The sequence below is a fragment of the Puntigrus tetrazona genome, chromosome 1, assembly GCF_018831695.1.
Source record: "Puntigrus tetrazona isolate hp1 chromosome 1, ASM1883169v1, whole genome shotgun sequence".
NCBI classification, from domain to species: Eukaryota; Metazoa; Chordata; class Actinopteri; order Cypriniformes; family Cyprinidae; genus Puntigrus; species Puntigrus tetrazona.
Genome location: NC_056699.1, coordinates 4,619,212 through 4,642,564, shown reverse-complemented (window position 1 = coordinate 4,642,564; position 23,353 = coordinate 4,619,212). Strand labels below are relative to the sequence as shown.

Below are 23,353 nucleotides of genomic sequence, written 5' to 3'. Positions count from 1 at the left end.
CTGAAGTTGTTTGAACTCAATCTGACGGCATCCATTCAATTGGATCATATCATTGGAAATAGCAAAATGAAAGAAATTTGTAATATGGATTAACACAATGTTAAATTGAGCATCTCTCCTGTGTTTTTTTTGTGCAGCAATTACTCTTGCACAAGCTGCGCATTGGAAGTTATATCACGCCTGGTCAGCGTAATGTGTCTGGTATGTTGGGAAAAAGATCTGCATTGCAGTTCGACAAAAAACAGAGCCACTCCTGCTGTTTTACTATGTATGAGAGCAGTTCCTCTTTACAATCTTTGTTAACGAGTATTGTTTGTTTGCATACTTTTGTGCATTGTGTTTGCCTTTTCCTGATTGTATTTTTGTGAAAAAGAATTCGAATATATGGTATTACCATAAAACTGACCATGAAAGAACCACGGATATACCTGTAGACATCGAGTGGGATACATCCTTATATACAGAATATTGATTTCAATGGATTTAATTGGAGTTAAAAATAATTAGCCAATTATATAATGTTATATAATGGAATCGCAATGTAATTATTTGATGAAAGGCATTGGATTAGATGTGTTGAAAGATTTCACCCTAAAATTGCAGAAAAATGTTCACCAAACTTGCTCACCAATGGATCCTCTGCAGTAAATGGGTACATTCAGAATAAAAGTACAAACAGCTGACGTGACGTAAAACATCTGTGATGTTGCTGTTAACCCGTATTAATGGATATGCATATTTCAAATCATTTGCTGCAACTGAAACTCTTTATCAGTCACATAGTTTTCAGACTGTTGAGACTACGAATACGTTTTTTTCCATCACCAATTCAAAAACAGTCTGGCAAATCTGGCAAAGCCCAGCTGTCTGCGTCATTCTTGGAAGGCAATAAGGGATCTTTGGAATTATGTTTGCAGTATTTCTCTCTCTGAAAAAGTGCATGAAATGAAAAGTGCAGAATATATCGACACCTATCTGATTTCTAAATCTTTATGTCTGAAGAGTTTCAAGTAGTTTAGCTTTATATATAAGCATCAAGTTTTTTGTCAAATTCCGTAAAATATTCAGAAATGAGACAATTGTTGATATACAGTTAGAGAATCAAGCTTATTTCATATCAGACCTTTTAAAGTAACATTTTAAGACGCTCCTGTGAGAACGTCTTTGTTTGCTTATCAACATCTTGAGTCATAAATCTCTACAGTGATCTCAAGCCCTGAGGAACAGGCAGTTCTCTGAGCAGATGCTTTCTTAACATGGCTGGACTGGAACAACACAGCTGCTGATTGTCAGACACGATCACGAGACTCTGCTGGACACAGAGGAAACTCGTATTGCTCAGCTGTCTGTGAATGTTACCAATCATGCTTGATCTATCGACTTGTCTGACACAAATTGCTGACAATACAGAGGATGAAGATATTAAATTGGATGGATAAAAAAATCCTGTTGGGATGATTTGGTAAATTAATTTGGTGGATCCCTCTTAAAAATAGGTAGGGCATGGAGAAATGTTCCTTAAAAAGACCTTATTTTTGTCCTTACAAGTACTTAGGAAGTCAAAGTCCACCTCTGCCGACCATGTACTGTGATGTCATGGGTAATCTGTCTCTTTACAAATTGAAGCCTGTAACTTTTAGCCAAGATTAAGGGATGAAGAACTTTTGTGGCTTGGGGATGTTTAGTTTCTACATTCATTATATAATTGTGGTGGTCAAGGCTCTCCTTAAAGACATGAAGATAGTCATTATATTAGTAAGGGGTTTCTTAGATCTAGAGCAATGTTCAAAGACAGGGAGACGGAGACAGAGTACAGAAACAGCCTTCCGGATCCGTGGAGATTATGTCATAGATTTTATCATGAAGAAATAATCTGTTATTTCATCTATAAGCGAAAGATCAGAATAAACCTCACAATTTGACTGCCATCTGATTAACTTTCTGTATATATCACATACTAAATTTAATATTTCTTAATATTTGAATCATACAACCCCCCCTTGAGGTGAAGTTCTGTGTCCCTGTGTAGGGACAAATAAACATAACTAGTATAGATATTGCTATTATTTTCGCAAATAATGTGATTAATTTGGTGCACAAAAGTTACAGTTTTCCCTCGTGACCCCAGTAAGTTCTGTTGTAATAAATTAGTTCTGCTATTAGCTACTTGTTCAAAATGTGAAAAATATTGTTTATGAAAAAAATATATATTACTGTTGTTTATATATTAGAATGGTAGCAAGCTGTTTAATCAATGCATCGCATGCAGATGGCTTCGAATGAGATTTGATGTTTAGTCTACAACCTCTCCAAACACTCACCTCGTAAACAGTTACCATAGATGTTCCCTTAAATATTCCCAAAGTGTGTGAATGAACAAGTAGAATTGTTTATTTCGAAAAAGTAAAATACTCACGAATGAGACGTGTAATGGTTAAACGTTGGTTAAACGAATGGTCATTTTACTACACCTTCTGGAAATCTCATGGCACTTCACGAGACTCTTCCCTGGCTCCAAGTTTAGCCGGGGAAACAAACTGTACCTCGCATAACCACATTAAATAGCAGGCTTATTTGGTCGGCCTTGTCCTGGTAGTTTACAGTCTTACCCAATGTTGTCGCAGTCTGAGGTCTGACCATCGCTCACTGTACGCACACATACTGTATGTTTGAAGAACCACGAAGAGACGGAAAGTATTTATTTCCTCCCTTGGCTCTCGTCTAACAAAACCAGACTTGTTTGCACTCAGTCTGCTTATTAGGTTATGTAAGACTCACTTCCTTTAGAAAGCGGGAGTGATACACACAACACGGCACCTGTGGGCTCTAAATTATAAGGAGTGACCATAAACCAACGCCTTTCATTGTTACCCCATCCAGTCCAAAATTCACTTTTTTTTTTTTTTTTTTTTTTTTTTTTTACACAGACAAGAGGTTAATATCGATTAACATGTATTTTAGACAAAACACTGCTCTTGATTTATTTGTTTCTCCAGCTAAAACAAACTGCATAGGCGTTTTTGGATGAATCACTGTTTCTGAACAAATCGGTTTAAATGACTGAATCAGTGAATCAGTGCATGACCGAATCACTTCTTGTTTTTGTATGAATCTCGCTAATAGTTTTTCTCAGTTGCTTTTCTCATGTCAGAAATGATATTTTCTAAACTACTCGTTCAACCACATCATCTAGTCACTTGTGCATGTCATAATATATAATGCATTATATAATAACTCTTTTCAACAAATTGCAATTGCTTTGGTACATTCGTGCGGATTATGTACATTTGTCTGTGGTTTCCTACATTTTCAGTTGCTAATATCGTGTTGCTCAAAATGCATTATATAGTTTTTTGTGCTATAGTCATACCCCTCAAAACATCGAATCATTAGTGCATTGTGCATTTCTATTAACTTTTTGTAAATTTGCCATGAATTGTGCAAATGAATCTTGACTTTCACTAACGAAGAGAATGTAGATCAACCAATTATTACATTTAGTGTCCAGTCTGGAAAGGATATATAGATAAAGGACCACACAATGTTCCAAATTTTTTTTTTTTTTTTTTTTTTTAGAAGTTCAGGCTTTTGCAAGAAATCCATTGTGTGGTGCTGTTTGTATGAATTGTTTTGAGAATCGCACATACAGTACTTTTTTGAAAATATTAAGGATGATTCAAGAAATGCACCAAAGCGACTCACTACTTGAATAATTTCTGGGACAATCATTGTTTGTAATTTTTCAGTTAAATGACTTATTTAATGATCACTCAAAAAGTCAGCTATATTTTGTTCATACACAAATCTGTGTTTTTTATAGATGTTGATTTAATGATCTATGGCTCATTAATAAACTTGTGAAACTCCTACAGATGTAAATATAAAAAGATGTATTGCACACTTTTACACTTGTTTTAAACAATATCTTAACAAACCTATCTTTAAAAATATCAAACTGGGGTTCATAAAGGAACTGCAGAGGGTTTGTGAGTTCAGTAAAAGTTGAATAATGAATTATTAATCATAAAACGTAAAACCAATAAAACATTTAACATTTTATTTGTTTATCTTCATGTTAATTGACCAATATCCAATGTCAGACAACTATGAATGTGATACTATTAAAATATTTATTTTAAAATCTTAGGGGTATTTGAAAAGTAGAGGAATTAATGTGAATTTGTGTGTTTTAATGTGTTAGCAAGACAAAATTAAATAACCAACCAATGATAATTACGATAATTAACGAATCACAGAATTATGATATATGAATAAATATGTATATGTAATCATGTAATAAATAAAAAATATAGTCTGACTGATCAGACTGAATATAGAGACTGCTCTGTTGAATTTATATATATATATATATATATATATATATATATATATATATATATATATATATATATATATATATTTATTTATTTATTTTTTTTATTTTATTTTTATTTTTTATTATTATTGCTAATCAGCCATTACTTGCAGTATGCAAACTGATTCCATCATTTAGAGAAAAAGATGATGACACAAAATATATTTATATAATTGGATGTGCAAGCTAAGAACAAATCTATCAGATTTGTTGTTCTTTAGGTTACATAATTTAGGAACATAATTACCAAATTTATATCAATATTAATATATTAGGTTTTTTTTTCAGATTTAGTTTTTTTCTAACTTTTTTAATCAGTGAGTTCTCTAAAATTCCACACACAGCTTTGGAACAGTTCTATGAAGTTCATGCAGCATCCGGTCATGGAAAATTTCTGGCAATGTAAAATGCCAAACAAGTCCCTGCAGTTATTCCCTCCCAAACAGGAGTTATGGTTGCTGGGAAATACCTTAATTAGCACCGAGTCTACGCCTCCAACCGGCAGACAGGGTCTGAGTCATGAGGTGGACAGCAGAAATGACTCGGCTCCAAACGAGAGAAAGTTTCACCCCGCAGTTAGAGTCCAACAAAAGCCAGCGTGCTGACTGGTGTTTACACTTCACCTTTTTAGTCCTTCTGGAGTTCCTGTGTTAAAAGGAGAGTCCAGGGTGCGGTTAATAACCATCTTCATTTTAGAAGTGTGTGAATGTACCGCATCTGAACAGTTTAGATTCCTAAAATACTGTGACGAAGCTATGGTGAGATCTTGAACCCAGCTGAACTCAGCAGACAGGTCCATGTTAAATACTGTGTCCTGTGTAAAAAGCTTTGTTTTTCAACACGCCGATGACTCTCATGAGATGCAGTTATCGCGCAGCGCAAATATGTTCTGCAACAAAAGCCCATTACATTGGCAATTGCGAGGCATTCACTGGACTCAGAGTGACCTGTGAAAGAAAATGTCACTGGAATGTGAATTTGACATTCTCCAAAAATAGTCTGGTATAGCCAGTGTCAGGCAGAGTATTTGAGTCTAGGCTTTGTAAGAAAAAGTGCATCATTTTTTTTTAGATAGTACTACTGTAATACCATTTTTGGACATACACAATTGTTTTTGGACATGTACAATGGAGTACTTTGTAAATGCATAAAGTCATTTTGTTTTTTTCTTATTGTAGAAATTCTGTAGAAAAAAATGTAAAGCAAGTAAAAAAAAATATTCTCAAGCAGTTAAAAGCTCTAAGCTGTCAACACAGAGATTATAGCCGCGAGTGACCTGTGATTTTAAAGAGCTACAGAGAAAACCACTGAACCCTTGAGAAAACAGCTCTGTGCAGGAAAACTGTCCTTTAAGATTTTTCTGTGCAATAAGTACTGCTTTCAACATTATGAATCATAGCCAAGTACAATCTGTTCGGTACAGATTGTGTCTTGTTTTTGGCTAGAAGAGATTCGGATGTCTGAACCTTACTTTCAAGAGTTTCGTGTGGTCTGCGAGTTAATATTTGCTTATGTCAAATTAGGCTTTTAGGAAGACTGGCTGTTCATTAGAGAAAATGTGCTTTTTGAAGGTTTACTTCAAGGAGCAAGTGTTTCATTTCCGCCAGATTCTAGGACTGATTCGGAAGTCTAAATAAATGTTTACTATCCTTTGAATTTTGTTCTCTAGATAAACACGTTGAAGTTTTTGTGAACGGGATGAAGCTGGTTATCGTACAGACAGTCTGAAAGCTGAAATACTAGGGCGCCAGCAGCACATACAGCTGTTCAATTACGTCACCTTCAGATACCACAGAAATGAAATCTGAAACTAAATCTCTGACTCATTTGTTTTGGCTAACTGGATTTATTCAGTTTTTGTGAATGGGTAAGGTTTTTTGATACTCATATTCTTACAAAATGTTGATCTTAATATTTTTGGCAGCCCTAATATGTTTTAATTTACAGCATTTAATCTTAAGAGTTTTTGTTATTGGATTTTTCTATTCAACTTGACTAAAACAGGTTAAGGTGATAAGTGCTAATACAACTTAGGCGACAAAGCAAGAAAACAACTGCATTTATTAGCTTGCCTTTGGTTGGATGAAATGACTCAGGACATTTTTTTGCTGTTGGCTAGCTGAGAAAACACTTGCCCATTTTAGGCATGTCTCTTTCAACCCAACCTTGTGTGTGTGTGTGTGTGTGTGTGTGTGTGTGTGTGTGTGTGTCTGTACATTGGGAGAACAGAGAACTCTATTACTTCCAACAAATGTTCAGGTAACACTATCATCACCCACTAAATCAACATCGACTGGGCATAAAACTGGCCTGGTTTAGGCAAAAGAACCAGGATGGATGGTGCCAAATAGAGAGACTACACTCATCAGGATGGACATCAAGGACAGACTGTATTGCTAACAAAGAATTGTTTGTAAAATAGGTTTCATCATCAACATGGGATATTCAGAAGATGTAATGATGAAATTCATGTTGCACTGGATAAGTTTTCTATTGCAAATTAAATTGAGGGCGTATGAAATATTTGAAAAATGTGTGTGGGAGGACTTGGATGCATGAGTCAAAACGTGAGGGTACAAACATAGACTTTTCTAAAAGTTATAATGGTTGCTACGCCCCTGAAATGAGTATATATAGATTTTGTTAATTGCTTTGCCTATATATAATAACACAGTGGCCCCGAAAAAGAATGCGGACACATGAACTTCACGTACGAAAAGTCATTGCATCAGAAACAAAATGCCATTTGTAATGTTTTTTTCTTCCTTCACTATCTTTATTTCACGAGTTCGCACTTACGTAGCAATTAATCATAGTAACGGTAAAAAGTAAGCGTGTTTGGCGAGCTGTCAGGAGAGGCTGGCTCGAACTAGGTGGACTTCCAGAGTTTTTCCTCTTGTCCGTGAAAGCGGACAGGACTCGTGTCCGACCCGATCCCTGAGTGCCCCCGAGAGGGATAGTAGAACTAGGAGGAATGGAGATTGGGGTGGTGGAGGGATGCTCGGAAACGAGATATCGAGGTAAGAAGCTTGTGCGAATTTATAGTAGGCTTCTCTTGCTCTGGTTGGATAATTGCGTGATTAGGAAACGAGAAGCCAGCCGCGGCATTAATTATCTGCGTGCAAATTTGTTTATAGCTAAACATCATTTCACGAGTTCGCACTTTACGTATAATTAATCATAGTAACGGTAAAAAGTAAAGCTGTTTGGCGAGCTGTCAGGAGAGGGCTCGGAACTAGGTGGACTACCGAGTCCAGAGTTTTTCCTCTTGTCCGTGAAAGCGGACAGGACTCGTGTCCGACCCGATCCCTGAGTGCCCCAAAAAGCCAATTAAGACAGCAGCCGAAAACACGTGTAAGTGGCTCTCTCGAAAGCTACTGGCTTAGCTAGAAAGGAGGAAGAGCATGGATATGTTAGTTGAAATTGGAATGGTATTAGGATGATATTATGTAGGTGTAGGAGAGTGGGCATGAAAATGTTGTGAGCGTCTCTGGCGGGAGTGGTCCACGGCGGTGGGTGCAGTAAAAGAGCGGTCCACTGTATTAGCAGCATGTGTGAACGACCGTCTCCGGCGGAGCTGTCCACGGCGTGTGGGTGCAAAGCTCCGCTTTTGTGGTCTGCTGCTAAAGGCAGTGGGTGCGAGTGAGCGTTTCACAGGAGCGGTCCACGGCGGTGGGTGCAGGGCTCCGCTTCGAAGCGGTCCACTGTAACAGCAGCATATGTGAACGACCGTCTCTGGCGGGAGCTGTCCACGCGGTGGTGCAGAGCTCCGCTTTGCGGTCTGCTGCTAAAAGCAGTGGGTGCATGTGAGCGTTTTGCTCCACGGCGGTGGGTGCAGTGCTCGGCTTAGAGCGGTCCACTGTAATGGCAGCATGTGTGAACGACCGTCTCTGGCGGAGCTGTCCACGCGGTGGGTGCAGAGCTCCGGCTTTGCGGTCTGCTGCCAAAGCAGTGGTGCGAATGTGAGCGCCTCTCTGGTCCACGGCGGTGGGTGCAATGCTGCTTAGAGCGTCCAGTAATAGCAGCATGTGAACGATCACGTCGCTGGCGGAGCTGTCCACGGCGGGTGGGTGCAAAGCTCCGACTTTTTGCGGTCTGCTGCTAGAAGCAGTGGGTGCGAGTGAGCGTCTCTAAATGCTCGGCTGCAGTCCACTGTAATAGCAGCATGTGTGAACGACCGCCGCTGGCGGAGCTGTCCACGGCGGTGGGTGCAAAGCTCCGGCTTTTTGCGGTCTGCTGCTAGAAGCAGTGGGTGCGAGTGTGCGCGCTTGGCGGAGCGGTCCACGGCGCGTGGGTGCAATGCTCCTGCCTGTGTTGGCCACTGCGGTGGCTAGTTTTGTATACCATCATCTACGGCGGAGCGGTCCACGGCGGTGGGGTGCAATGCTCCTGCCTGTGTTGGCCACGTGGCGGTTTTGTATACAATCATCTGCGGGAGCGTCCACGGCGGTGGGTGCAATGTTCTGCTGCCTGTGTTGGCCACTGCGGTGGCAGGTTTTGTATAATGTCATTTACAGTGAAGCGTCCACAGCGGTGGGTGCAATGCTCCTGCCTGTGTTGGCCACCGCGGTGGCGGTTTGTATATTGTCGCGTGTACAGCGAGAGGTCCACGGGCGGTGGGTGCAATGTTCCTACCTGTGTTGGCCACTGCGGTGGCGGGGTTTGTATATTGTCGATACGGCGGGAGCGTCCACGGCGGTGGGTGCAATGCTCCTGCTCGTGCTGGCCACAGCGGTGGCGGGTTTGTATGTTGTCATGACAGCGGAGCGTCCACGGCGGTGGGTGCAATGCTCCTGCTTGCAGTCTGCTGCTGAAGGCAGTGGGTGCGTGTGAGCGCCTCTAGCGGGAGTGGTCCACGGCGGTGGGTGCAGTACTCCGCTGAGAGCAGTCCACTGTAATAACAGCATGTGTGAACGACCGCCGCTGGCGGAGCTGTCCACGGCGGTGGGTGCAAAGTCTCGGCTTTTATGGTCTGCTGCTAAAAGCAGTGGGTGCGAGTGTGCGCTCTAGCGGAGCGGTCCACGGCGGTAGAGCTCCGGCTTACAGTCCACTGTAATGCAGCATGTGTGAACGACCGCCGCTGGCGGAGCTGTCCAAAAAGCTCCGACTTTTATCTCTGCTGCTAGAAGCAGTTTGTTCTTTACGGCGTGGGTGCAGGGCTCGCTGGATCCACTGTAATAGCAGCTTGTGTGAATGACCGCCTCTGGCGGAGCTGCCCACGGCGCGGGTGCAGAGCCCGCTTTGCGGTCTGCTGCTAGAAGCAGTGGGTGCAAGTGTGCGTCTCTGGCGGAGTGGACCACGGCGTGGGTGCAATGCTCCTGCCTGCGCTGGCCACTGCGTGGCAAGTTTGTATACCGTCATCTACGGCGGGAGCGGGTCCACAGCGGTGGGTGCAATGCTCCTGCCTGTGTTGGCCACCGCGGTGGCGTGTTTGTATACCATCATCTACGGCGGGAGCGGTCCACAGCGGTGGGTGCAATGTCCTGCCTGTGTTGGCCACATCGCGTGGCGGGTTTTGTATGCCGTCATCTACGGGCGGAGCGATCCACGGCGGTGGGTGCAATGCTCCTGCCTGTGTTGGCCACTGTGGTGGCAGGTTTTGTATACCGTCATCTACAGCGGAGCGGTCCACGGCGGTGGGTGCAATGCTCCTGCCTGTGTTGGCCACTGTGGTGGCAGGTTTTGTGTGCTATTGTACAGGAGCGTCCACAGCGGTGTGGTGCAATGCTCCTGCCTGTGTTGGCCACTGCGTGGCAGGTTTGTATACCATGATCTACAGCGGGAGCGATCCACGACGGTGGGTGCAATGCTCCAGCCTGTGTTGGCTACTGCGGTGGCAGGTTTTGTATACTGTCGTGAACAGCGGGAGCGGTCCATGGCGGTGGGTGCAGTACTCTAGCTAGAGTGGTCCGCTGTTAAGGCGGTGGAGTGTATTAGCATCTACGGCGGAGCGGTCCACGGCGGTGGTGCAGTGCTCCTGCTTGTGCTGGCTACCGCGGTGGCAGGTTTGTATAGGGTCGCTCACAGTGGTCCATGGCGGTGGGTGCGATGCTTCTGCTTGAGCTGGCCACTGCAGTGGCGAATTTTGTATATGGTTGTTTGCTGCGGAGCCGTCCACGGCGGTGGATGCGATGTTCTGCTTGGCATTGCCACTCCTGTGGCAGATTTTGTATACAACGTCTATAGCGGGAGTGGTCCATGGCGGTGGGTGCGATGCTCCTGCTTGAGCTGGCTACTGCAGTGGCGAATTTTGATGAAAGCGTCCACGGCGGTGGATGCGATGCTCCTGCTTGGCATTGCCACTCCTGTGGCAGATTTTGTATACGAACGCCTATAGCGGAGCTGACCAGGGCGGTGGGTGCAATGTTCCTGCTTGGTATGTCCACTGTGGTGGCAGATTTTGAATATGGCTGTTTATAGCGGAGCCGCCCAGGGCGGTGGGTGCGATGTTCCTGCTTGTGTGGCCGCTGTGGTGGATTTTGTATTTGGTCGTGTGCGCAGAGCTGGCCGTGTAGAAGGAGTGATGACGTGCCTGGGGTGATTTCTGCGGGGGTGGTAGGTTTGGGAGTTCTGTTGGGACTGGTTAGGGTCTGGAGGGCTTTTTTTTGATGAGTGACTGAACAGAGAAAGACCAGCGGCCGAGGGTTTGGATTTGCTGTTGGGAGAGACCTTTCTCTGCTGCAGTGGTGGCTGCCCTATTCTGAAGGAATGTGTGGAAAATTTTTGATGGGATTCCGGAGTAAGATAGGACTGATTTGAGGTGCTTTTGGAACCAGAATCGAGATACTGGTTGGAATCATCTGTGAACAGAGGGTCGAGTGGAGTTTTAGTTTGGGATTTCATTGGAGGAAAGCTATGTTTGAAGGGGAAAAGTAGGAGTTTGGAGGTTAAAAATATATATGAAATGCCCATTTTTGGTCTGGTCCGTTTTACTTTGTTTGATGAAAAGGATACGGTTTCTGGTCTTTAGGCGATAGATAGGTCGGAAATAGTGGGGTGAATATTTGGGTCGATTGACTGTAAATTCTGAACATCTGAGGAAACCGAAAAGGCCAGAATGAACATTGCATCGAGAGTGCGAGCAGTATGGATAGAAGAGTAGCCTCTGCGGGAGGGTGGATATGCATTTTGAGAGATTTCAAGTGATGGGCATCCTTGAGTCGGATCGAGGGATGCCTTGCAAATTAAAAGTGAAGTCTGAGCATTGGTTATTTGAGGTGAGGCGATGCCGTGGATGAGTTTATGGAAAACTGGATACCACTCAAGTAGCCCTTAATAGAACTTTTTTGAGGTGTTAAGAAAGGAGATGAAAGAAGTGATGGATAGCAGGGAAAATCAGGGAATTGGAGGTTATACATGCCTGGAAAGATTTAAAGCATTTCCAAGCGGTCAGGTAAGATTGCAGGGTTCTGTGAAACTGGCTTGTAGGATTGAGTCGAGGAGGCTTCAGGGACCTAAAGGATGGTTCGCTGGGATATTAGTTGTGAAAAGAGAAGCACCTGCTGCATATTCCGCTTCTGGTGCCAGCATCCTGGATTTCTGCAAGGATCTGTGCTTTGATGGAATTGGGGACGGGGTGGGTCATTAAATTGGGCGATGGGAGAGTTGGCGGGGTAACTCATGGAGAGCTACTTGTGGGGTGGGTTGAGTCAAATATGGCAGGGGATCTAGGGAAAAGAGGGAAAAGATAGGAGGTAAAGAAGAATAGGTGTGTGAAGATGGTGGGGGTCTTGAACCTGGGTTCAGACTGGTAGCAGAAAAATAGGGGAGGGGAGGAGGAATAGGAGGTGGTAAATCAGTCAGTGGAGGCATCTGTGTGCCTGTGCTGGCACCTATGGCTGGCTGGGCTGTGGGAACAGAAATGGACGAGTTAGGGTCCTGGAGGAATAGGAGAAACTTGAGGCTGGTAACAACGGACAGTGGATTGGGGGCTGGTTGCCAGGCATGGTCGGGAGATTGGGCAGAGTACTGTTGGTGTGGGTTCAACTTCCAATGAACAGAGTGGGTACAGGCTAGGCTGATGGCTTGTGGGGCTGGAGCCGTGGTGCTTGCTGGCGTGGGTTGTTTGCTGGAAACTGGAGGAAGAGCTGCTGGTGTTTGGGTCCTGGGCTTTGCTAGCAGTAGCTGGGAGCCTTCTGCCGCCTCCTGGTGGGCGGAGGCTTAATACGGTGCAGATGCTGACTTCTCGGTCTTCCCTGGGAGAATTACGGCTTCTAGTTGTTTCCTTTCTTTGGCTGAGAGAAATGTTTGGCGCGCTGCCTGTTTGATAAGTCGAGTACAGCGAGAGAAGCTCGGCTTTGTTAGCGCGGCGGGAGACGGAATGTTCGCGTTTGCAGTGCTTGACGCAAAGTCGGAATTGTCCATTTTGTTGCGGATGGAGCGGAAGAAAAGGCTGCACGGTAGGGAGAAGCTGGGGATTGAGGACGTCTGGCAGGTGGAGGCGAACGTGATCTTAATCGCGTTGGCGAAAGGATAGTCACCGCGTTAGTTTTCTGCCTCTGGGCGACCGCGCGCTAAGTTCCGGGCGGGCGTTATTTTTCAGCGACGTGGAGGGCTCGGTGTCCTCGATTTCGTAGGTTTCTAATTGGTCTTGTTCGGACATGCTGGATACCATGCTCGAAAACGAGATATCGAGGTAAGAAGCTTCAGCGAATTTATAGTAGGCTTCTCTTGCTCTGGTTGGATAATTGCGTGATTAGGAAACGAGAAGCCAGCCGCGTTAATTATCAGTGCGTGCTGACTCACCATTGCAATGATTTTCCATCAAGTGGTCACGAGGGCTGCATCTGAAATCTCATTCTTCTCTACCATATAGTATAGTAGGCAAAAAGTACCCGAATTACTTACTACTTCCAGTAAATATTCTTTATTGTGTTTTAATTAATGTTTTTGTCAGCCAGTGGTTCTGAACATGTTTTGCAACCCAACAATACCAAACGTATAATAAAAAAATGTCTAAAATTTTGTATAACCATGAAAAGCATAGATCAAACACCCTGTATAAAATTATTACCAAAACGTTACAAACTTAAAATTGAGTTTGCTTGTCTCATGAATTTTGATAATTCATGTTGTCACCTAGTAATCTACCTCATAAACTACAAGATTTGACACAAATATTGTTTAAAGGATGTTAAGCTAATGTACCTTGCCATAATGACGTATGCCTAGAGTATATTATAAAGACAAATGAATCTGCATACAGATTACGTTTATGTTTAGTTTAGTTCATGCGTCATGGTCAGTGGCGTTTCATTATTTGCAATTAGATTACCTCTTCTGTTGGTTACATCTCAAGTAGCATTTTGCTAAGATGCGTGGTTAAGATATTTCATTTCTGTGCAAATATAAAAAGTATTTCACTACTTTGGGTTCAGTTGAGAACAAAACTGCTGTTGAACCATAGTGTCATTCAGACATTTTAGTGGACACATGAGATAGAAAAAGAAACCAGTCAGACACCTTAGCAAACAGCACCTCTTGGGTCTTGTAGAGGCAGCTGTTTCACTAGTTCCCCTACCCTGCACCTGTAGTGTGTGTGTGTGTGTGTGTGTGTGTGTGTGGGATCAAATCCTGCCCTGCACTGCCAGTTTCCAGGCACTGTTTAGACTTCACTAAGGTGTGCTGGCTGAAATCTGAAGTCTTACAAGCACCTTACAATGGAAACTTTTTGCACTTGAGTTCCAGCTATATCAGTGTGCATGGTAATTTTGTGATTTGTGTCTTTATTATATAAACATTTAGCATTATTATTGCATCGGCGGAATGTCTATAAGATATTTTTTGTCTATTTCCAAGTATTTTCAACTGTCTTTGTGCTTTATTTTCTTCAGTTATTAAATTTCTTAAAAAAAAACGGACTGACATTGGAAAGAAAAAAATAGGTCAGTAGTAGTAGGTCACTTTTACATGTTGGTTAAACAGTCTTGGTGGTGAAGAATATGCTACAAATGTGAATAGACTTCATGCAGATAGTCTGGCGCTGTGTGACTAGCAGACCCCCGGCCCACAGTCTAGACAGGAACATCTAAGCAACTCTTCAGGTTATTTGGCATATCGCATGGAAATAAACTACTTCTAATAAATGGTTTTCCATATTTAATTGTAAAACTGCCATTATAATCTATTCTCTTATGTTTTTAATTTACGGGACATTTATTTCTATAATACACATAATTTAGACAGGATCATGTCACCAAAACACATTGAGGTTTGGGTTGATTGTCCCTTTGTGAAAACTTGCTGAGGTGATGCCGTAATGTAGTGATGGAATCAGATTGAAATGTCATGGTACTGGATTACTTTTACATTTATTTATTTAGCAGCTGATCTTATGCATAGTGCTACCAAATACATTTAAATAGTGCACTGGAATAATACTGTGGTACTGCTTTAGTATAAAAAACCCTATGAAAGGCTTCATTATTTATACCAGACATCATGGGAACACAAAAAACAAGACACATCAATGAACCAACAGTCCGCAGACACAAGCAAACTCTGAAGACACGTCAGAGACGCTGCTGAGTGATTGAACAACCATTACCGTTCACACACGGTCAACAAACACACACTCACATCCACCTGAGCAGCAGCGCTGAGTCACTGAGTTTCCCTGAGGATAAGGTAGTCTCGCCGCCACTGACCGTTCACTATAGAGTGTCCCAGCAAACAGGAACTGGATCAGTGGACCATCATGTTTATGTGGAATCCAGCACGTTGTCAAAGCTCCATCAGCCGAACATGAGCTGGACGAGGTGAAGTGACGTTCTGCGAGATTAGTATGCAGAAACCGGAATTCTGTGTGTGAATGTGAAGTACATTTCACATGAAGGTGATGATTGAGGAAGAGAGAAAGAATAAGTGACGGAAGGAATTCATCAAGCCATTTTCAGCAGCCATCCCATTGCAAAAATTAACCATGGTTTAACTACAAATAGAGAATTTAAACAGAAAGCGCTAGAGTAAAGGATCAAATAAAGATGAAAGAGATGTGTTTTTAGGTGATTCTGGAAGATGGCTAAGGACTCCATCATCCAGCAAGTAATAGACAAGCTGAGATGCGAGCAGCAATTGTCGGATCATCAGGATGAAGTAAAGGTGGAGTTGAGTGTCATCAGCATAACAGTAATATGAAAAGCCATGTTTCTGAATGACAGAATAGACAAGAGAAGTGGTCCAAGCACTGAGCCCTGAGGCACCCCAGTTAGATGTTGGCGACTTGGACACATCACCTCTCCAAGATATCTTGAAGGACCTCTCTGAGAGGTAAGACTAAAACCCCTGAATTGCTGTTTCTGAGATACCCTTTGCTAATAGGGTTGACAGGAGGATCTGGTGGTTAACCATGATTTTAACTCCACTCTTGGCAATCTTAGGACTTCAACAACTGACAGTCTCGGTTTAATGCTTTATTTTGATGTGTTGAACGTCTCTTGTGTTTCCTTTCTGTTTTCTGATGTATTGTATCTATGGTAGATATATATTGTCTATTCTTTGTTTATGTTTTTAATAAACTGCATTTTGGATTTGTATTGCCTCGTTTCAGTTCATTTTATCACTGCAACCAGAAAATCATTCACTCCTATCACGCAATGTCATAAAGTTTCACAAAAATTGGTAAAATAATAAGTCCACTTCTCAACCGTCTTAGAAACACCATAGTAATGCTATGTACTAGAGAATTTATTTTTCTGTCTACTTTAATAAAGAACTGAGACAAATATTTATGATGGTTTGCTTGAAAAGTTATATCTGTAATGATCTTCTGAGTGTTAAAAAGTTCCTTATTATTTAAAAACAAAAAGACAGTTTAGTCAGACATGGATAAAAGAGACTACTATAATATATTGTGCAAAGGTAATGTAAACAAAAGACCTGTGAGAATAGTGTATTTTAGACATATGGAAGACGTTTTGCTTCTTTATGTATTAATTAGTAACATCTGGCATTTTAGAAATGATTTAGCCCAATCTATCTAGAGACTAAATGGAAACATATCTCTTATGTTTAAAAGAAAGAGTTTTAAATCACTTTTATTATGAAACAAAAGCCAGTGATTCGGTGGGGAAAAAATGCATGCATGCATTCTGACTGGCCAGGTGAGTGAATCTGTCTTTTCCTGCAAAACCGTGTAAAAGCACTCCACCTCCTAGACACACGTGGGAGAAGGACTAGATCAAACTTCACAAATACGGATCGGGATTGAAATTCAGGCTGACCTAACATTTCAGTCCTGGAGCATCTGCCATTACATTCAATGAAAATGCATATAAGATGCATATAAGCAATTTGTTAAAAAAGGCATTATCTCATCATATCAATTAAACATTTCCCAAATAAAGTATAATTGTGATAACTGCTTGCTTGTCTTGCTGCTTGCCATCAGCATAATGTCTGGTCCATTTTTTCTAACCAAGAATGACCAACTTAAACCTAAACAAGAAGTGATAATCTGATTGACATGTAAACTGCCATTCAAAAGTTGAGTCTATAAGATTTCTTTTACTAATGTGAAATATTATTACAGCTTAGAATAACTGTTTTCTATTGTGATACATTTATCTATGTAATCGTTACTCCAGTTGTCAGTGTCACATGATCTTTCAGAAATCATCCTAAAGTGCCGAATTGCTTTATAATTATCAACGATTCTTTGACTCTTACAGTAAGTTGAACATAGTGCTGCCAAAAGGAGGCGATGACGCAGATACTGGGGCTTTAGTGTTGGACTCCTGGTGTTTGGGAGGGGATATTAATCAAGGAACTTTTATAGGCCAAAGCCGTTATGAAATTTAATGAGCATTTTTCAGACTCTGTTATCTGCAGCATGCCATCTGTATATCATTTGAGAATGCTTTAGCTATTTAAACAGTGAGTTGATAATGCTCAAAGCAGTGAATAATTTCGAATAATGGTCAGCGTGGGATGGTCAGTTCACGGTCGATTAAGACGCAGAAATATCAGTTAAAATCTGTTTATCTCAGGCAAGGTAAAAGAGTAATTTGAGGTCAGGTGAAGCTTGTGGGCTGTCTGGGAGACTTAGAGAATGTCAGGTCATTTATCAACAAAGTGATCTGGTATATATCTGTACCTGCGCACTAACATCGCTGTTAGAAAGAGAAATACTGGAACTGGTGTTACTGGAACAATATTTAATACTTTAATTATCTGTAATAACTGCTCCAACATCAAATACAAAGGTTTGTCAGCATAAATTTTGAATCGTGGCATGCCAACATTAACTTATTTTTTTTAGAAGAAAACCAATATATGCATATTTTTGACAGCTCATATGACCCTCTAGAGCAGTGGCCTGGGGCGGACTAATTACTTCACAGTGACTTACAATTATATATATTATTATCAATGTAATTAATCTAATAATAATAAATCTAATTTATATTATAATATGTAATTTAATAATATATTAGTAACTGATTAGAAACTATTTGAATGCCATTGGAAATATTATTAATGTAATATTACTGAATAAAATTGCAATAAATATTTGATATCATTAACATTAATAATACTGCATTTGTGGTTAATTTAAACCAATTATAATCGCAGTCATTTGTAATTAATTTATTATCCGTTTATTTTATTAAAATGCTATATTTATTGGCGTTTTAAGTAATTTTTTTTATTTAATTTTTTTTTTGCATCCACATCTATGGATACCTCTAACCATGCAGCGTTACAGATTTTAAAATCTCAATTTTTGATTAAGAAGATGCAAAGGATGTATTAAAATTCACAGAATCACTAAAGATGTCTATTGCAACATCTACAGTATGCATTAAAGAGAAGGCAAATGTCTTGTTGCACTGCTAGAGGTAGAGGGCTTGCAAACCTTTGGAGAATGTCAGGCGGTCCTGTCAGTGAAGTCCTGTTCTGCATCAGTTTTAAGGGGAAAAGTTCAGCAAAAGTGTTATGGAGCAGATGTAGTACGCACCCATCAAAACTGACCTTATATTAAACTTACCCTATACAGATCCACTCTGTTATGCAATTATATGGCTTTCTCCTTGACGTGTTGTTTAAACATCTAATCCTCTGTTGATCCCTTAGCATGTAAATAAAAAAAAAACATGAGACAGCAGTTTTGCACAGGAAAAAAATAGCTGGAGGCAAAAACATGTCGAGGCCGTATCTCCGTCTTGGTGAGCTCACCCGTCTGTCTCTGAGTCACGGCCTGTTATGTCAGTTCACTTCTAAATCATGAGGTTTTTGAACTTGTCAGATGGTCAGTGTACTTTTGCTCCACGCCTGCGGTGTTTGTGTAAATGCTTGTTTGCTTCTGATTCAGAGGGTCCCTCGCAACACTGCTGTACTGTAACTGGATATGGGGTGTGAGACGACTTCATACAGAGGAGTGCTTGTGAGTATGCGGCGTATACAGCGTTGTGAAAAAGCATTTGGACGGCTAACAAGCACAGCATTGTACAAATTGTAATATTTCACAAGGGAAACCCGATTTGAGTTTGCTCTTTAAGTTAAAATACTTCACACAGGCTTCTGAGCTTCACTGTAATGCAGCGCTGATTTCTTGCTTTGTGTCTGATTCATTTTCCAACGGGGATTTTAATTGGTGACTTTTTCTATATCGAATTAACTAAAATTGAAATAACATTTCATTATGCTGCTCAGCTGCATGCTTCGTTTTGATCGGTCAGTTACAATGTGAAGCCAAAATATTTCATTACATTTTAAATACAAATTGAAATGCGCTTATTTTGCAGTTTATATGAGCATACTTTTTAGTGAAAACTTGCATTGCTTTATGCTTTAAAATATGTTTAATTAGTAAGTAAAAGTTAAATATATTTTATATTCACACTGGAATCTACATGATCTTCTCTGATGTTTGTAATAACTGTAGAATATACGAAGATTATATTGAAATATATAATTAGAAACATAAAATATTAAGTTAGTAATTGTCACGGTTGCGCTTTCGCGGGACGGATGACACGAGGCTTAGAATAAACTTAAATGGATTTAATCTCAAAAGGCAAAATAAAGATACAAAACGGCAGGCAGGTAGAACAGGCAGGCAGGATAAACACACGTAAAGACATCAGGTAAGGACCTCGACGCTCGGACAAACAGAACTCAAAACACAGGACTTAAATACACAGGGTAATTGACGAGACACAGCTGATGACAATAACATAATTAACACAGAGGGAAGGTAGGGCACAGGGAGCACATGGCATGAAACAAAAACATAAACACAGAGTCCAGAGATGTGACATTACCCCCCCCTCCCGGAAGGTGCGTCCTCGCACCTAAAGGGTAACAAACAAAAACAAACAAAAACCAAGATGACTAGGATTTGGGGATACCGGGTCTTGGGAGGAGGTTCTGGTGGAGGACGGATCGCCAGGATGGGGCAGGCAGAAGGCAGAAGGGTCCAAGGAGGTGTAGATGGAGGGAGGAGCCAGGAAGGAGACAGGAGGAGTCCGGAGCAGGAGGAGATCCAGAGCCCAGCTATGGTGGTCCAAGGTGGAGCAGACGGAGGGAGGAGCCATGGAGGAGGAGCAGCCATCGACTCCATGGGGCCAACCGACGGCGGCGGAGCAGGTGGAGGAGGAGACCGAGGTGGAGACGGAGAGCCGAAGAGCCAGGGTGACGTCGAGGCGCTGGAGGTCCAAGGCGACGCCGCAGGCTTCGGCGACTGACACGGAGACGGGGGACGGGAAGGACGCGGCGGAGCCAGAGCGACTGAGGACTGAGGTGAAGCCGGAGGGAAGGAGGAGCCTGACAGAGCCGGTGGGATGGAGGGACGAGGCGAAGCCGGAGGAGAGGAATCCCGAGGCGACGGATGGTCGACGACAGACCAAGGCGGAGCCGGAGGGACGATGGAGCCTGGTGGAGCTGGTGGACTGACGGACCACGGTGGAGAGGAGGGAGCTAGGAGCCCAGGGGGAGCCGACGGGTCTACGAGTCGAGGAGGAGTCTGGGTCTCGGAGGCAGGACGGTGAGGCGAGGGATCCTCCACCTCGATGGCGATGGAGACCGGCAGACCCGTGGCGAGCTCCAGATGGTTTGCTGAGGATGAGCGCAGGGGCTGCTGGGATCCATCGACGTGGTGTGGCATGGGTGGGAGGGTGGGAAAACTTGAGGCGGCACTGGACGGAGCGCACGGGCGCGGGCACTGGAACGGGACGGAGCGCACGGGCGCGGGCACTGAACGGGACAGAGCGCACGGGCGCGGGCACTGAACGGGACAGAGCGCACGCGGCGCGGGCACTGAACGGGACAGAGCGCGCGCGTGGCGCGCGGGCACTGAACGGACAGAGCGCACGTGGCGCGGGCACTGGAACGGACAGAGCGCACGTGGCGCGGGCACTGAACGGGACAGAGCGCACGTGGCGCGCGGGCACTGAACGGGACAGAGCGCACGTGGCGCGGCACTGAACGGGACAGAGCGCCGCGTGGCGCGGGCACTGAACGGGACAGAGCGCGCGTGGCGCGCGGGCACTGAACGGGACAGAGCGCCGCGTGGCGCGGGCACTGAACGGGAGAGCGCGCGTGGCGCGGGCACTGGAACGACAGACAGAGCGCGCGCGTGGCGCGGGCACTGGAACGGGACAGAGCGCACGTGGCGCCGGGCACTGGAACAGGACGGCTGGGCGGAACCAGCGAGCTAACGGGGCGGCTGGGCGGAACCAGCGAGCTAACGGGACGGCTGGGCGGAACCAGCGAGCTAACGGGAAGGCTGGGCGGAACCAGCGGGCTTACGGGAAGGCTGGGCGGAACCAGCGGGCTTACGGGAAGGCTGGGGCGGAACCAGCGGGCTTACGGGAAGGCTGGGCGGAACCAGGCTTACGGGTAGCTGAACGGGAACAGGAACTCAGGATACAGGAGGTGCCCAGTCTAAGTCCAAGTCCAAGTCTACATCATCCAGCTCCCTTTGCAGATCCAGCAGCCCCAGGTGGATGATCAGCTCATCCTCAGCCGATGTGTAGTGGGCGGAGCTCCACTCCGCGCTCTCCTGACAGACGGCTGTCTCCACCGCGGGGAGCTCTGTTGCTGGTTCGCGCACCTGGTCTGACGATATCGGCTCGGGTCCTGTTACGCCCACGGCTCTGTCGCTCTCTGTGACGATGGGTCCGTGGTCACGCTCGACTCCGCCCCCGTGTCAGCGGTGGGCTCAGGCTGGGGCTCGACCATGCGGTGAAGGGCTGGGCTAGGCTCTGGATCTGGAGTGGGGTTGGTGTCGTTGTCCTCAGGCGCAACCATCATTGTTGATTTGCACGACACCAGCACCCACTCGACGTATGCGGCGAGGCTCTCTCGAGGACCGCTCCGGACAGCTGCGCTTGGCTGGAGGTGTTAAGTCCACGGAAATAGAGTTCGAGCAGAGAGCAGTCCGGGTAGCGGGAGTCGTTGGCCAGTTCGAGGAACAGTTCGGTGTAGTCCTCGAGAGAGCAATCCCCCTGCTCCAGCAGGCGGATGAGGAAGTTTGGGTCTTTAAACTGGGCAAACATGGCAAAAAAAAAAAAAAATAATAAGGGGGAAAATACGCCGCTATTTACTTTTTGTGGGTCCGAGCGTTCTGTCACGGTTGCGCTTTCGCGGGACGGATGACACGAGGCTTAGAATAAACTTAAATGGATTTAATCTCAAAAGGCAAAATAAAGATACAAAACGGCAGGCAGGTAGAACAGGCAGGCAGGATAAACACACGTAAAGACATCAGGTAAGGACCTCGACGCTCGGACAAACAGAACTCAAAACACAGGACTTAAATACACAGGGTAATTGACGAGACACAGCTGATGACAATAACATAATTAACACAGAGGGAAGGTAGGGCACAGGGAGCACATGGCATGAAACAAAAACATAAACACAGAGTCCAGAGATGTGACAGTAATATACTAATTACTAATAAAGTATTTCAATAATGTAGTTTAATGCAAAAAATATTTACTATAAACACGCTTGTATAGAAAAAATATTTAATAAAAACTTAGTCTGCTCTTTGGGATGCTTGATTTTGATTGGTCCATCGCAGCATTAAATCATAAAGGTGTAAAATGCTGTAATGTTATACATTATACGGTACACTACACTGATCTGCAAATGCAAAACTTTTATTTTTGCAGTCTATTATTATTTAATGCAACCGTTTTATCATAAATTATTTTAGCATAATCTTTTAGTGAAATGAAAAATGCATGCGTTTATGAATGTCTTGGTCTTTCAGTACTTGGTGTGGATTCTTTTGCTTTGCTGATAGCAAGCTTACATGATCTTCTCAAACGATCACTAAAAATCTTCCGATGTGTTTCACAGATGTGAAAAAGAAAGAGTTGGATGAAAAAACTAAGCAAACTGACATTTGTGGGCAATGAGGTTTTGTTCTGAGTCACCAGGTATTGACCATCAGTTCCTGTAAGTGTTTGTTCGTGTGCCATAGAGTACTAAATCATTTTTTTGTCGCCAGGAACGGTTTCCCTTTCTACTCAGTGACTTCCAGAATCACCCAGGCTAGACAAAATGTGCATCAGAAACACTGCATATTTTCCACTCGTGAAAAGAACACAAGGCATGATGGGTAAGCAGCATGCCCAGAATCGCTCCGCTCTCTTTCCACTTTATTCAACGTGGAGAATAAATCTTAAGCTAAGCAAATAAAAAAACATCACAGCACATGTGTTACGTGTGAGTTTTGAGAAGACAAACCTTATCAAATAAAAATTACTATCCATTAAGCAATATTTAAGTTTTACTTTCTAAATTCTTCCTGATTTTGTCATGTCAGTTATTTTGATTAAAGGCCTTGATTTTAAAATTGTAAATTATGTATTAAAGCACACAGCACTGCACATGACCGTAAATAAATTGATTATTCATTTAAAATAATATTATTTTTAGATGCTTCATATATAAATTCTTTAATAACAATTCAAAAAAACCTTTTTATATATTTTCATATATTCATACTTTAATCTACATGTACTG

General features: G+C 43.2%; 2 long non-coding RNA genes across 2 annotated transcripts; one reads left to right on the top strand and one right to left on the bottom strand.

Moving 5' to 3' along the window:
- Positions 1-14,646: 14,646 nt before the first annotated feature.
- LOC122346166 lies at positions 14,647-18,518 on the bottom strand. The gene is made up of 3 exons (XR_006251104.1): positions 18,363-18,518; positions 18,231-18,271; positions 14,647-15,175 (listed from the first exon to the last, which is right to left on the bottom strand). It is a non-coding gene; the product is annotated as an uncharacterized LOC122346166 (long non-coding RNA).
- A 125-nt stretch (positions 18,519-18,643) lies between these two features.
- LOC122346147 lies at positions 18,644-23,319 on the top strand. Its single transcript, XR_006251101.1, has 3 exons — positions 18,644-18,758; positions 22,685-22,764; positions 22,836-23,319. It is a non-coding gene; the product is annotated as an uncharacterized LOC122346147 (long non-coding RNA).
- The last annotated feature ends 34 nt before the right edge of the window (positions 23,320-23,353 follow it).